The 8,924-nt window shown below is 57.6% G+C and overlaps 1 protein-coding gene across 2 annotated transcripts in view; it reads right to left on the bottom strand.

The window, feature by feature from the left end:
* The window catches only part of REXO1 (RNA exonuclease 1 homolog), a 37,594-nt gene that overhangs the window by 13,969 nt on the left and 14,701 nt on the right, over positions 1 to 8,924 (bottom strand). The gene's annotated exons all lie outside the window — the stretch shown is intronic.

The raw sequence follows: 8,924 nt of genomic DNA, 5'->3' as shown, positions 1-8,924 counted from the left end.
GTGTGGCAGTGGTGTGGCAGTGTGGCAGTTGTGTGCCTACGGTGTGGCAGTGGTGTGGCTGCGGTGTGGCGGTGTGGCAGTGGTGTGGCAGTGTGGCAGTTGTGTGCCTGCAGTGTGGCAGTGGTGTGGCAGTGTGGCAGTGGCGTGCCTGCGGTGTGGCAGTGGTGTGGCAGTCACGTGCCATATGCCCGGCGGGGGTAGGCTCAGGGCTCTGTCCCACAGGCTTTCTTGCCTCTAGGAACATTCACTGGGCTGTGCCTGTCCTACAGAAACGGAGATCACAGAAGTGGCCATGGCTGAGCAGGGCTGGGGGGATGGGGACATGCCCAGTTGATGGGCCACCCTGCAAAATCCACAGTAAGACTTTTTTTTTTTTTTGAGACAGTCTCTCTGCCGTCCAAGCTTGAGTACTACTAGTGGTGCGATCTCAGCTCCCTGCAACCTCTATCTCCCAGGTTCAAGCAACCCTCCCGCCTCAGCCTCCCAAGTAGCTGGGATTACAGGTGCCCGCCTCAGACTCCTGAGCAGCTGGGATCACAGGCGCCCGCCACCAGCCTCCCGAGTAGCTGGGATTATAGGCGTGTGCCACCACACCCAGCTAATTTTTGTATTTTTAGTAGAAACGGGGTTTCACCATGTTGGCCAGGATGGTCTCGATCTCCTGACCTCAAGTGATCCACTGCACCTGGCCTACTTTAAATAAATTTTTTTTTCTTTCTTTTTTTTTATGATATGGAGTCTCGCTTTGTCGCCCAGGGTAGAGTGCAGTGGCGCGATCTCAGCTCACTGCAAGCTACGCTTCCCGGGTTTATGCCATTCTCCTGCCTCAGCCTCCCGAGTAGCTGGGACCACAGGCGCCCGCCACCTCGCCCAGCTAGTTTTTTGTATTTTTTAGTACAGATGGGGTTTCACCATATTAGCCAGGAGGGTCTCGATCTCCTAACCTCGTGATCCGCCCGCCTCAGCCTCCCAAAGTGCTGGGATTACAGGCTTGAGTCACCACGTCCTGCCAAATAAATGTTTTAATTTAAAAATTTTTTGTAGCTGGGCGCGGTGGCTCAAGCCTATAACCCCACCCAACATTTTGGGAGGCCAAGGCAGGTGGATCACCTGAGGTCAGGAGTTCGAGACCAGCCTGAGCAACATGCAGAAATCCTGTCTCTACTAAAAATACAAAATTAGCCGGGTGTGGTGGCTCATGCCTGTAGTCCCAGCTACTCAGGAGGCTGAGGCAGGAGAATGGCTTGAACTCGGGAGGCGGAGGTTGCAGTGAGCCGAGATCATGCCACTGCACTCCAGCCTGGGCAACAGGAGCAAAACCCCATTTCAAAAAAAAAAAAAAAAAAAAATTGTAGAGGTGGGATCTCACCATGTCGGCCAGGCTGGCTTTGAACTCCTAGACTTAAGCAATCCTCCAACCTCAGCCTCCAAGATAGCTGTGACTATAGGCACAAGCTGCTGTGCCCGGCTTAAAGCACACGGCTGAACTGTCTTCCCGGGGGGCAGCTGGGAACACGTGACTTGTATGTTATTCACGTGGCTCCAGGGCACATTCTAGGAGACCCTCACAACCTCAGTGCCACCCACGTCAGTCAGCACAGAAGTCGGAACCAGAGGAGCCTCACGAGGGGACAGGCTGAAGGAGTCTAAAGAAAACAAGAGTGAGTGGAGCCCAATATTCCAGCGAAGGAATAAAAACCAAGTTCAAATATTTACTCCAGAAACTCCGAAGTTGACCATTAGAAATTCTACTGAGCACGGCCAGGCGCAGCAGCCCACGCTGATCATCTCAGCGCTTTGGGAGGCCGAGGCGGGAGGACACTGCTTGAGCTCAGGAGTTTAAGACCAGCCTGGATGACACAGATCCCATCTCTTAAAAAAATACTTAGAAATAAGCTGAGCATGGTGACGCACACCTGTGGTCCTGGCTACGTGTGAGACTGAAGTGGGAGAATCACTTGAGCCTAGGGGCTTGCGGCTGCACTGAGCCAGGACTGTGCTTCTGCACTCTGGCCTGGGCAACAAAGCAAGACCCCAACTATTTTTTTTTTTTTTTTTGAGACGGAGTCTCGCTCTGTCGCCCAGGCTGGAGTGCAGTGGCCAGATCTCAGCTCACTGCAAGCGCCGCCTCCCGGGTTCCCGCCATTCTCCTGCCTCAGCCTCCCGAGTAGCTGGGACTACAGACGCCCGCCACCTCGCCCGGCTAGATTTTTGTATTTGTTGGTAGAGACGGGGTTTCACCATGTTAGCCAGGATGGTCTCGATCTGCTGACCTCGTGATCCGCCCGTCTCGGCCTCCCAAAGTGCTGGGATTACAGGCTTGAGCCACCGCGCCCGGCCGACCCCAACTCTTAAAAAAAAAAAAAAAAGTTCCACTGAGTGTAATTCCAAAACATCTCTAAAAGTCTCTAAAGGTCAATACGTCTGATCCTCTGGAGTTGGCAGGAAACGGTGCCAAAGACGTCTGCGTCCTAATTCCTGGAACCTGTAGATGGTACATCCCCTTAGATGGCAAAAGGGGCTCTCGATGGGGTGAAATCTCCCTTGCCTGTCACTGAGGGGGCCATGGACAGGCCGAGATCTCGCAGAGCAGTTTTGCAACCATCCCATGCAGCTTCACCACCACCACCTTGAGACTCAGAATCCTCAGAACCCGTGCCATAGACACACCGCACAGGGCAGAGGTACAGATGCGTCTGGTGCAGCCTTCACTGCAAAAACACAACACTAAATAACACAGAAGATGACCTAGAGGCCTGAACGCAGGTCACCTGGGGTTAAGGGGGAGGCGTGCGCCCTGCGGGGACCTCCAAGTCACACTGCTACAGGGAAGAAGAGGGGCAAGGAATGCTGCACATTCTTGCCTTTGAAGAGCATCCACAGACGCAGCGAGAGCAAAGACTCCAGCAAAGGCGCAGGCAGGCCCACACTAAGCCTGCAGTCCCACCGGGTGCAGGAAATGCAATTTGGCCTTAATTTATGCTGCACCCAATGCCGACTGCCAAGAGGACGTGAATGCTGACACACGTCCCCAACAGACTGATAAGGAGCAAGTCGTGACACCACGTAGCAAAAGGCAACGGCCCCACGGGTACCTGCCTGCGCCAAGATGCAGCTTGGCTCTGACTTGATTCTGACCGAACATGCAGCTTGTCTGAAGGTCAGGCCTTGGGGTGTTTCTTCCACTCACAAAACCCGCGTGCCCTTCGGCCTACCTGGAGATCAACCCCCACAGGGCGCTAAGACCTCCGTGCAGAGAAATGGCTGGACACAGCCAAGGGGAGGCAGGCACAAGATCTCCCACTGTGGACGGTGCAGAGAACAGCAACAGAACTGGAGGCTTCCCCTAGGGCCCCCACCCACCCCACCTCGGACCCCAGCAGCCATAGGAAAGAAATGGCTGGCTTCTGTCCCGCGGTGGTTCACACCTGTAATCCCAGCACTGCGGGATGGATCCCGCATCCACCTGCATCCAGCCAAGGCGGGTGGATCACCTGAGGTGGGGAGTTCAAGACCAGCCTGGCCAACATGGAGAAATCCCGTCTCTGTTAAAAATACAAAATTAGCTGGATATGGTGACCCACGCCTACAATCCTAGCTACTCGGGAGGCTGAGGCAGGAGAATCGCTTGAACCCGGGAGGTGAGATTGCGCCACTGCACTCCATCCTGGGCAGTAAGAGCGAAACTCCGTCTCAAGAAAAAAAAAAGAAGAAATGGCTGGTTTCCCAAGCTGCTCCCCCAAGACACACCCACCAGCAGAACAAAAGCCTCCCCAGGCAAGTCCCCATTCTAATCGCTGGGACCTGTGGCCAAGCCCACCTCACTCAGTCAGAGACTCAAGGTGTGACTTGAACGAAGGACCCTGAGGTGGGGGAACATCTTGCGTTATCCGGGGACCCAATGTCCTCGCAGGGTCCTTTAAAGGGGGAGGTGGGAAGGTCAAAGTCAGAGAGACCAGAAGAGGTTGTGCTGTGGCTGTGAAGGGGAGGAAGGGGCCCTGAGCCGAGGGAGGCAGGTGCCTCCAGACGCTGGGAAAGGCGGGCACTGACTCTCCCCTGCAGCCTCCAGGAGGCCCAGCCCTGCCCACAGCTTGACTTGAGCCCTGCGAGACTGATTTGGACTTCCGAGCCCAGCGCTGAGACACTGTGCTGCTTGAAGGCCATGGGGAACAAACGCAGCCTCATTTGGTGATGAGAGTGCAGTGGAGAACATGCTGCCCACTGCCTGTACCTGTGAAGGCGGAAGGCCCCTCCTCTTCCCAGGAACCCTGCAGGGACAGTGGGAGGCCGGGACTCTGAGGCTACGGAGGAGGTGGGAGGGCTCGCTGCAGGCAGCTGCCGCCTTTCCCTTGAAATCATATCAACATTGTGCCCATTTTAAAGATTACATTTAGGGGCCAGGCACGGTGGCTCACGCCTGTAATCCCAGCACTTTGGGAGACCGAGGCGGGTGAATCACCAGGTCAGGAGTTCGAGACCATCCTGGCCAACATGGTGAAATCCTGTCTCTACTAAAAATACAAAATTAGCCAGGCATGGGGGCACGCACCTGTAATCCCAGCTACTCAGGAGGCTGAGGCAGGAGAATCGCTTGAACCCAGGAGGCAGAGGTTGCAGTGAGGCGAGATCACACCACTGCACTCTAGCCTGGTGACAGAGCAAGACTCTGTTTAAAAAAAAAAAAAAAAAAATTACATTTAGGGCCAGGCTTGGTGGCTCACGCCTGTAATCCCAGCATTTTGGAAGGCCAAGATGAGCGGATTGCTTGAATTCAAGACCAGCCTAGGCAACACGGTGAGACCCTGTCTCTACAAAAAATACAAAAAATTAGCTGGACGTGGTGATTGCGTGCCTGTGGTCCCAGCTACTTGGGAGGCTAAGGTGGGAGGATCTTGGGCCTAGGAGGTCAAAGCTTCAGTGAGCTGTGATCACACCACCTCCTTCCAGCCTGGGCAACAGAGCAAGATCCTGTTTCTAAAACAAATAAAATTAAGTAGCATTTAGACAGGACGACAGATCCATGTGTCTGTTCTGGACCACCCAGAACTCTGCGCAACTGTGCGCAGAGCCATGAGGTACGGTCAGGCAGGGGAACATCACACAGAAGCCACAGATGGGGCAGCCAGGCTCTTCTTTGCCTGTGCCATGCCACAGCCGAGGCATTTCCAGGAAACGTCACCCCACGTGCCCAGCAGGCGCAGAGGGGCCCACTCTGGCACCATCTCACAGCCGAGGACCCTGGGAGTCAGCAAGGGCACCCGACTGGGATCAGCAACGGTGGCTGCCGGTTCCTCTGCGTGGGAAGGGCCAGCTCCCAGGCCAGGAGGATGCTCCCGGCAGGGTAACGGCCGGCTGGAGCTGGGTGTCAGTCCCCACCGAGGGGGAGGGTGGTGGAGGCCAGCAGCACGCTCAAGGGCACCCTGCCCTCCCAGCCCACTTCACTGAGGGAGGCTCCGGCTCCTCCCTGACCCAGCTGGCTGCAGAGCATGCCACCCCTGCCATCCGCCTGGTGAACAGGGCAACTAGTGCCAGCCCTCCCCCAGCCTCGCAAGTCCTGGCTGCCCAGTGACTTGGAGAGTCCAGGCCAAGGCCACTGTGGAGTGAGCTGCAGAGATTCATGGGGGGGAGGTGACAGAGCACAACTACTGAGGAGGGGCAAGGCCGGGTCAGGGAGACACTGGTCTCTCCTCCCAAGGCTCCGGCTAACGGGGATGCAGAGAGGAGGAAGAGCCCTCCCCAGGCAAGGGTGGGCAGCAGCAAGACTGGGCCCCAGGAGGGCAGGCCGCGGTGGAGGGGACTGAGGCATCTGAGGGGCTAAGGATAAGGGACTCCACTCAGGGGCTTTCACCTCCTTTCCCTGGACCCCAGGGCTCTAAGACACAGCCTGCAAGATCAACCCAGGCCAGGGAGCCAAGAGTCATTGGCAATACACACACCAGCCGGCAGACACCCTCAGGCCCTTCCCAAAGGAAGGAAGTTCAGACCTCCGGACACTGTGAACTCTGAAAGGAGAGACCATTTCCCCACCCAAAAGGTGCTTTTGGAAGGTCTTGGAAGGAATAGCACCTGCCTCCCAGGACTGGAGCCAGGCCCCCAAGCAGAGGGCAGGACCAGGGACAGGTGCTAAGGGTCCAATCTGGGGAAAGTGGCCTTGTCTTTCTAACTAGAAGCCTGTGTGAGGACTTGTTTTGTTGTTCTGTGGAGACAGGCATTGCTCACGCTGGAGTGCAGTGGAGCCATCATAGCTCACTGAAGCTGTGTCTCCCCGGCTCAAGCGAACCTCCCGTCTCAGCCTCGCAAGTAGCTGCGACCACCTGCGCGCACCACCACATCCAGCTAATTCTTTTCTTTTTTTGGTAGAGACGGGGGGTCTCACTGTAACTGCCCAGGCTAGTCTCAAACTTCTAAGCTCAAGCAATCCTCTCGCCTGGGCCTCCCAAAGCACGGCTTGTCTTACAAGGGCTATGAAACCTGCCCCAGCCTTCAGCCAACAGGTGGGAAAGAGCAGGGGCACCCGGAGGCCGGAGCGGCACACTCTCCAGAGGGGCTTTCAGCAGTTCCACTCCGGGGTGGAGGCTGCCACCGCTTCCACAAGGGCTGCACCAAAAAGCAAGCAGGCACACTAGGCGGGTCCAAGAAGACCGAGGTCAGGATCTGCACGAAGGCCTCCCCTCCCTCTGGTTACTGGGCTCCCCCGCCCTGCAGCTGTGGTCCCTCGTGCTGGAAGGCAGAGTCCTGGCCTAAGCACTCCAGCCAGGTCAGGGAGTTTCACACAGGAAGCTGCCTGGGGGTTGGCCATGGCTGTCTGCAGCTCAGAACAGGGGGCACGGGGTGCTGAGCCCCTGAAAGGTGACCTGAAGCTGGTACGCACCACTGCCTCCCTGGGCCGCCCTGTCCCACTCTGCCCGAGGGGGCTGGGTCTGGGTACCTGTCAGGACTGGAAAGGCCCCAGGGTGGCATCTACATGCCGCTGGGTGCCCTGGGAGCCCACCTTTAGATGGGGATCACATGTAAAGGCCGACTCGGCCAGGCGCCGTGGCTCACACCTGTAATCCTAGCACTTTGGGAGGCGGAGGCGGGCAGATCACTGAGGTCAGGACTTAGAAACCAGCCTGGCCAACACGGTGAAACCCTGTCTCCACTAAAACATACAAAAAAAAAAGAAAATTAGCCAGGCCTGGTGGCAGGCGCCTGTAATCCCAGCTACTCGGGAAGCTGAGGCAGGAGAATCGCTTGAACCTGGGAGGTGGAGGTTGCAATGAGCCGAGATCGCACCACTGCAGTCCAGCCTGGGTGACAGAGCGAGACTCCGTCAGGCCCAGCCCCTGCTCCAGGAGACCGCTTGGTGGGCCCCGGAGGCCTCTCACTGCAATGAGGCATCAGCAGGACTGGCCCCTCCAGCCCAGGCAGGAATCCCAGAAGGAAACAGAGAGTCCCCCTGGCCTGGGGCTTAGCTGGACACTGGCATGACAGATAAGCAAGACTCCTCCCAACCTAGTCCCCAGGGGAGCCATCTGGGCGGCCTGAGGCTTTGAAGATGGAAACAGGAGAGAGCATTCCCAAAACAGCCACAGTGGCAGAGGAGGACGCACGGGGCTGACCCTCGCGAAGCGCAAGGCAGGGGCTGGTTGTGTCCATGGGAGCGCCCGCCCCATGACAGACCCCTGTGGGAAGAGGGGTCTGGAGGACAGCACCCCTGAAGCCCACCTCCTGTGTACGGCAGAGTAACCCTAAGGTCCCCACAAACGGCCATACGTCCACTCTGGGGGTCTCTGCTCCTAGAGCCTCCCCTCCCACCCTCACAGCGGGACGCCCTCCAGCCCCATTCCTGGACATGCAGGTGCCCGGGGCCCTCTACGCACAGCCCACTGGACAGATAGCAACCCGCTGCTCAGAGGCAAAGGGACCAGCACTCCGCACCCAGAGGAGGCCCACAGCTCCTGGACCACAAGGGGCAGGAACAGGGCCACCTGGAGAGGGCTTTGAGGAGGGGTCCAGCCCATGCTGGGAGCCTGGACCTCCACCACCCAGTGGCTTCCAGGACCCTCCCTGAAACCCAAGGTGCCCCAGCTCTGCCCCACCCCCACACCAGACTCCGCCCAGATAGCAGAGCTTGCTGTGGAGGCTGGGCTGTGCCTGCAGCAGCAGCACCTGGGGTCCACCCCACGGCCCACAGGGTCTGAAATCCGAGCCTCCCCTCTGCTCCAAGGCATGGCACCCCCCACCTCGAAAGTGCAGTGCCAGGGCTGCCCAGCAGGCGGAGTCACACAGCAGGGTCCAGGGGAGAAAAAGAAAAAGGCCCCGGCCTGACCGGGGACCACCGGCTCCGCTCTCTGAGGCGTCCTGGGCATTTATTCACCTCATGGGGTGGCCGTCCCCACGTGCCATGACTGGACGCGCTGCTGTCTGAAGGTGTACAGCTCAAGGCTGGGGGACGGGTCGGTAACCAGGACAGAGGTCAGCTGCCTTTCAAAACAATGTAGAAACAGGCTGGGCACAGTAGCTCACGCCTGTAATCCCAGCATTTTGGGAGGTAGAGCCCGAGGCTGAGGCAGCTGGATCATTTGAGGTGAGGAGTTTGGGACGAGCTTGGCCAACATGGGGAAACCCCATCCCTACTAAAACTACAAAAAATTAGCCGGGCGTAGGGGCGCCTGTAATCCCAGCTACTTGGGAGGCCGAGGTAGAAGAATCGCTTGAACCCGGAAGGCGGAGTCTTCAGTGAGCTGAGATGGGGCCACCGCACTCCAGCCTGGGAAACAAGAGCGAAACTTCAACTCAAAAAAACAAAACAACAACCACCAAAAACCGGCCGGGCACAGTGGCTCACGCCTGTAATCCCAGCACTTTGGGAGGTCGAGGCAGGAGGAACACCTGAGGTTGGGAGTTCGAGACCAGCCTGAGCAACATGCAGAAACCCTGTC

Source organism: Piliocolobus tephrosceles, chromosome 21, assembly GCF_002776525.5.
Source record: "Piliocolobus tephrosceles isolate RC106 chromosome 21, ASM277652v3, whole genome shotgun sequence".
In the NCBI taxonomy this organism is placed as follows: domain Eukaryota; kingdom Metazoa; phylum Chordata; class Mammalia; order Primates; family Cercopithecidae; genus Piliocolobus; species Piliocolobus tephrosceles.
The sequence above is the reverse complement of the archived record's forward strand: the minus strand, read 5'-3'. Positions and strand labels throughout refer to the sequence as shown.